A 7,285-nucleotide genomic window follows, 5' to 3' on the forward strand; every position below is an offset into this window, starting at 1 on the left:
TCAACAACACATTAAGAGGGTCATTTACCATGATCAAGTATGATTTATCTCTGGGATGCAAGAATGGTTCAACATATGTAAATTAATAAATGTAATAGATTAAATTAATAGAATGAAGGGGAAAATCACTTGATTATCTCAATAATGCCAAAGAAACCCCAAAACATTTGACAAAATTCAACATCCATTCATGATAAAAACTCTTAAGAAATTAGGTATGGAAGGAATGTACTTTAATATAATAAAGGTTATACAGGACAAACACAGCTAACCTTATACTCAGTGGTGAAAGGTTAAAAACTTTTTTTAAAGATAAAAAACACGACAAATGTGCTCACCCTCATTAACCCTAGTTAGCATAGTACTGGAAGTCCTAGCCAAAGCAGTCAAGCAAGAAAGAAGAATAAAATACAGTGGAATTAAAAAAGAAGTAAAATTGTTTCTATTTGCAGATATAGAACATTTCTAAAAGCTCCACCAAAAAACCTGTTAGATATAATCAATGCATTCAGTAAATGTCCAATATACAAAATTAACATGCAAAAATCAGTAGTGTTTCTGTACACTAACAAGTATCTGAAAAAGAAATAAATAAAACAACCCCACTAACAATAGCATAGAAGTTAATAAAATACTTAGAAATAAATTTAACCAAGTAGGTTAAGATATCTACATAGAAAACTATAAGAAATTGATAAAGAATCAAAGAAAATACAAATAAATAGAAATATATTCTGTGCTAATGGATTAGAAAAATTAATATTATTAAAACATGACTACTACCCAAAGCCACCTATGGATTCAGTGCAATCCCTATCAACATTTCAATGGCAGTTTTCACAGAAATAGAACAAAAAATTCTAAAATTTATATGGAACAACAAAAGACTTTGAATAAGCGAATCAATTCTGAGATAGAAGAACAAAGTGGGAGGCCTCACAATGCCTGTTTTCAAGTTGTATGACAAAGCCATACTAATCAAAACAGTATGGCACTGGCAGAAAACGGACATGTGGACCAACAGAGTGGAATTGAGAGCCCAGAGATAAACTCTGCATATATGAATAATTAATATTTGACAAAGGAACCAAGCATACTCAATAGAGAAAAGACAGTCTTTAAATAAATGGTGCCGGGAAAATTGGATATTCACATGTAAAAGAATGAAACCAGACACCTTCTTATACCACTCAAAAATTAACTTGAAATAGATTAAAGACTTAAATGTAAAACTGGAAACCATAAGACTCCTAGAAAAAAACAGAAAACAAGCTCCTTGATGTGGGTCTTGGCAATGAATTCTTTAATATGAGACATAAAGTACAAGCAACAAAACAAAACTCAATTACTAGAACTACATCAAACTAAAAAGCTTCTGCACAGTAAAAGAAATGATTAACACAATTTAAGGACAACCTTTGGAATGGAAAAAAATAATTGGAAACCATATGATAGAGTTAATATCTACATTATGTAAAATACTCATACAAGTCAATAGGGGAGAAAGAAGTAATTCAATTAAAAAATGGGCAAAGGACGTGAGTAGACCTTTTTTTCAAAGTAGATGTATGGTAGCCTTACAGGACAAAAGCTGCTCCACATCACTAGTCGTTGGGGAAATGTTAATCAAAACCACACTGGAATATCACCTTGTACCTGTTAGAATGGCTGTCATCAAAAAGACTAGGGATGACCAGTGCTCGTGAGGTTGTGGACAACAGAAAAACTTTGTGCACTCTTGGTGGGAATGTAAATTGGTACAGACACTATGGAAAGCAGTTTGGAGATTCTCAAAAACTTAAAAATAGAGCTACTATATGATCTATCAATTTCACTTGTAGGAATATATAGGAAAACTAAAACATTATATTGAAGAGATATCTGCGATTCCATCTTCACAGCTGCATTATTAACATTAGTCAAGATATGGAAACAACCTAAGTATCCATCATCAGATGGATAAAGAAAATGCGATTTATATTTTACCATATGCACTGTATGTCAATTATATATCAATAAAACTTGGGGAGAGGGAATCTACAAAAGCTCTAATTGTTAAAAGCAGGAACTAAAGGGGTTCCTTTCATTACATGTTTTGATATTTATGTGCTTTCTTTTCACATTTCTATTGCTACTTCTCGACAACCTAGTGGACCTTATCTTCTTTTTACATCTGAGAATACTGAGAAATGAAGACATTATGTGAGTTTCCCAACTTCCTGTCAGATTGTCTGGTCTCTAGAGAACAGGAAACTAGTATGGCAGTATTTTCATCTTGAGACTCTTTCAAATACTAAGCTATTTTTAAAAAGAATGGCAGTATTTTATGTGTGAGCATGTGCACATGTGTGTTGGAGTATGTACATATAGGCACATGTCTGTATGATTTTGTGCATATACAACGTAACTCCCTGATTTGGTTAAGGATTTTTTGTTGGCTCCCTAACAGCATAAAGTTCCTGTCAGGCATTAGTGCATTTGATCGCCTGGCTGTTTACTTTGAGATTTTGCTTGGGTCTCTTTACACATTAATGTGTATGCAGATAGTATGGGACAACCATTCCATGCTGGATGCTGCCCCTGAGAAAGGCCATAAGATTACAGTCTTGAAACTTAAATGAGCAGAATCCAAGTTGGTAACAGTTTGCATATCTTTATGATCTCTCTCTGAAGTGGGTCTTTTTCTTGTGTTGTTTTTCGTTTACTTGAGAGCTTAAGAACTAATGTACATAAGCAGTTAAAATTGTTACTTTAATCTTTCATGCCTTATTTCTTTCTCATCCTTCTCAAGTGTTGTTTTCTGTAAAAACTGGTCTGAAATGAAGGTTGGGCAAAACAAATTATTGAATGTTACAATGTTCTGAAAATGTCTTTGCTAGTCTAGAGTAAATAAAAGGTGATTCCCATTACAGAAATACACTTTTCTTATTTTGCAATAGATGAATTGAAATATATTAGCTAATTTATTCCTTGAGTAATTTGAAAATTCTATTCTTGTAATACATGATATGAAATGTCTTAAGGAATTGAACAAAGTTTCAATTTCGATGAGTAAATTTTTTAAGGAAAACATGAACACACGTTAGTTTTCTGCCATCCCTTACAGAATTCCTGTCTCTTTCTAGATGTTGAAAAAACAAACAAAAAACGTAGCTTATTCCTTTGGAGCATTTAACAATGCTTTGAAGTTGTATTTTCTTTTTAAGTAATAATGACTTAGTAAGATTTCTAACATAGAATTCTTTCAAAACTTTCAAAACTTTCAAAACTTCAGGTCTTATTTTCTACCCTTCTTCTAATTCTCCCTTAAATTATTTCCCTGAAGTGTTTGTTTGACTTTTACAGATTGTCTTTAGCCCTGACTGGTGGGGCTCAGTTGGTTGGGCATCATCCCACAAAGCAAATGGTTGCCAATTTGATTCCTGGTCAGAGCACATGCCTGGGTTGAGGGTTTGGTCCCCCAGACTGAGTGCATAGGAGGGCCACTGATCAATGTTTTTCTCTCACATCAGTGTTTCTCTCCCTCTTTTTTTCCTTCCCTTTCCCTCTGTCTTAAAGTAATAAATGAAATCCTTATTCAAAAAGATTGCCTTTAGTTTGAGGATGTACACAATGTCACGACAAGAGAGTTTTCAGGGTTGGTGGAGTCATGCAACTTATTCTTTTAACAGACATGTAGAAGAAGAAATTTTGGTGCACATTTAGTTGTGCACAAAATAAGAGTTTCTGGTATTTCATGTATTCGGTGGATATGATGATCACGCTGGCAATACATAGCAATGGTAGTTCCAGTGGGAGTGACCTTGCATTATAACTGCACTGGCTGCAAAGTCGGTCTGCTGGCCTCAGAGAACCTCACCTGCCCCAGGACCGCAAAGCCCTGAGGCCCAGGGTTTTCATCCGTGTCCCTGTAATTCAATGAAATAAGAAATGCAGGTATGGCCATAAACATCACTTCCATATATATTCATAGAGCTGACTACAGCAAAAAGAGCTGGATTTTATGCAGTTTTTCCTTTCTACCAGAGAGACAAAGAAATTCATTTTGAACAAAGGTAGAAAGCTAATATGTTAGGAGATTGACAGCGACAGCTAATCTGATCTTTTATTTTGTGTTCATATAAATCATGCATTGCTAATAATAGACTCATCATTTCTTGGTGTGACTTTATCCTCTTTGTAATGTTTTCCAGAACATGCTCTTCTTCACTTGATTTCCCAGCGTACTCTTGGTTCAGTGACTTAATCACACAATATTAATGATTAATTTAGTAAGAATTAATGGAAGCAATCTTGATATTTTCTCCTAGTTCCTGAAATAATGCACAAAATTTCTCCTCTTTTTTAAATGCGAGGTGTGGGTGCTGAATTGAACAACTCACTGGATAATATGACATGACAGTTAGTCAATAAGGATTTTTTAAAAGGGTTTAAAAACTAAAGACTTTGTAAAAATAAGGATTTTCTTGACAACATTTTCATTAGATCTAATGTTTTCTTTTTTTCCTGGTAATAGTTGAAATAGTCAGACCAATGCAGAAATATATTCATGTAGATTTGAAGAATTATGGAAGTTCAGACAATCTTCGAGTGCCTATGTAGACCAGAGCAGGCTAACACTGGGCTCTCTATTAGGACTACAAAGTGAGTAAGAAAACTTCACTCCTCTGAAGGAGTTGGGGAGGTGGCAAGATGGAGAGACAGATGTTTGAACAATTAAATTAATAACTAGATATATCAAATTGTATGGGAACACAGAGGAATGAACCATTCATCCAGGTTGGGTAATTGGGAAGGATAAAGAAGAAACACCATTCGGAAAAGCACAGAAGTGTGAATGCTCATGCCAACAGCCTGAAAATGGAGGGCAGTCCAGCGCGCTAGGCAAACCGTGGGAAACAGCAGGAGAGGATGGAGGGCTGTCCCACTGGAACCCTGGATGCCAGGCTGAGAGATTTTTGCTTTACTGGGAAGGATGATACAGAGAGAAGAGTGGTCAAGAGAGACTTTATCACTGACGGTTTCTCTCTTACTGAGTAGGTTAATGAATTGGTTCTGATCAAAATACTGAATTTGGTTTACAAAAATATCTACTTGACATAGTATCTGGCGGGGGAGATACCACAATCACGAAGGTGGATTTCCCAGGTGGAGGCTCACCCATTGCTCCTGGGATGTGCTGACCCCTGTGACTTCCCCAAATGTGGGAAGCTCGACCGCATAATTTGTGGTAGTGGGGGACTTTGTTCACGCTCTCCCCTGAAAAAAATATAAAAAGTCTCCTTGATGTTGAATGTTTATTGGAAAAAGTTTTCCTTAAGCCTTATATTAGACTACATGGTTTTGCACCCCTCCCCCTGACTACCAATCTGCTCTTACTTCCAAGCAGATAATGGTTTATTTAAAGAATACTCTCAGATTTATTTCTCCTGACTGACTAATTTTGTGACATTTGTACACAAAAAGTAAAATAAAATGAAGAAAAAATTTGGGGGCTTCAATAAAATATTTGTTACGCATTAGATTTTGACAGAAAATTGGATATTCAACAAGTATATACAAAATTGATATTTTCATGGAATAAAGTTACTCTTCATCAAGAACTGTTATGCTCTTAAGGCAAATAAACATATGTTCCAAAGCCACAACTTTTAACTAAAGAGAATGTGAGGAATGCTGTTTTTTCCCTGATGACGCTATCGAGAGTTTTAGTTATATCATTAAAAGAAGATTAGCCGTGATTATAAATATCAAAACATTTAGAATGAGATAAATTGGAGTTTCCAAAAAGATATTCAAAGGCTGTTGTGTGCACATGCAGAGCTTTGGAGGCAAATTTACTTAAATACTTACAGTTGGTAAGCAAGCCTAACATGAATATAAGTTTCCATCCTACAAACATCACTGTTTTTGTAAAATTTGGAACAAGATGAAATAAACTTTAAGACTTGGGGATAAATGGTGATGGAAGGACACTTGACTTTGTATAGTGAACACAATGTAATATACAATTAATGTATTCTAGAATTGTGCACTTGAAACCTATATAGTTTTATTAACAAATGTCACCCCAATGCACTCAACAAAAGTTTTAAAAATCTATTTTTTTCTGTGCTAGGGGGAAAAAGACATGAACGTTTTCAACAGAACAGTCGACTCCTCTCTAGCTAAAGAAAAAATCGGGGGGAAAAAAGGTTGGATGTATCAGAACAAAACAAACCGAAGGCCACAAAGGCCTAGGCGTGTGCAGAAGGAAAGTCATCAGCATTCGTTGGCAGCTGTGTGCCGCGTTTGGTGGGTGCAAAGCTCTGGCAGGAATGTGGACTCTGCCGATTGGGCCTGCCTGGTGCACTGAGCACAGACACCCACACGGAGAGGCCAGTGAGATTTATGCTGTCGTGTCAAGAGCCTCACCTCATGGGCCTAACGAGCAAGTGCAAACCTTGCATATATGCAAAAACATTCCCACGCAGAAACTGCTGCCTGCCTACCTGGTGTTTCTCAGTTTGTGTCGTGGGGGTGGAGACCTCCTACACAGAACTCTGCTGTCAACGGACACCGGAGTCATCCTCTCAACAACCATTCGAGTGCTCTCTGTGCTCCAGGTATTGAGGAAGAAGCCAGGAATAGCACACACGAGGCTCCCACTCACCGATACCTTATAAGATAGAGATTGATGAAAAAGTACAGAAAGAAATAAGATAATAGCAGATTATGATCGTTGCTCTGAAGAAAATCAATGAGATGATGCCTAAGAGAGTAATTGGGGCAAAGGCCTACTTTAGAGAAAGTAAGAAAAAGGGCCCATAAAAAGTGACAGTTGAGTCAACGACTTAAAAATGAATGGAACTGGGGAAAAAATTCAAAGGAAAGGCAAAGCCCCCCGAAGGGGGAGGGGCCTTTCACTTTTTCCAACAGATATTATTGCACGTTTCTTTTTTAATTTTTTAAAATTTTTTATTAATTATGCTGTTACAGTTGTTCTATTCCCCCTTTTATTCCCCTCCACCCTACCCCCCATCCCCACCATTACCCGCCCTTTAGTTTATGACCATGTGTTTCAAGTCCTTTAGATTCTATCTTTCCCATGCTATTCTTGCCCCCCTTCTATTTTCTATCTACTGTCTATGCTACTTATTTTCTGTACCTTCTCCCCTCTTCTCCTCCTCCCACTCCCCTGTTGCTAACCCTCCTTGAGATCTTCATTTCTATGTTTCCACTCCTGATCTAGCTGTCCTTTTAGTTTGCTTTCGTTTTAGGTGTGGTTGTTAATAACTGTGAGTTT

The 7,285-nt window shown here is 36.4% G+C and overlaps 1 non-coding gene across 1 annotated transcript; it reads left to right on the plus strand.

Moving 5' to 3' along the window:
* Nucleotides 1-5,099: 5,099 nt before the first annotated feature.
* On the plus strand, nucleotides 5,100-5,262 carry LOC119056738 (U1 spliceosomal RNA). Its single transcript, XR_008390223.1, has one exon. It is a non-coding gene; the product is annotated as a U1 spliceosomal RNA (small nuclear RNA).
* Nucleotides 5,263-7,285: the final 2,023 nt, after the last annotated feature.

The sequence above is a fragment of the Artibeus jamaicensis genome, unplaced genomic scaffold (genome assembly GCF_021234435.1).
Source record: "Artibeus jamaicensis isolate MK-2021 breed Jamaican fruit bat unplaced genomic scaffold, CSHL_Jam_final scaffold_474, whole genome shotgun sequence".
Classification (NCBI taxonomy): Eukaryota; Metazoa; Chordata; class Mammalia; order Chiroptera; family Phyllostomidae; genus Artibeus; species Artibeus jamaicensis.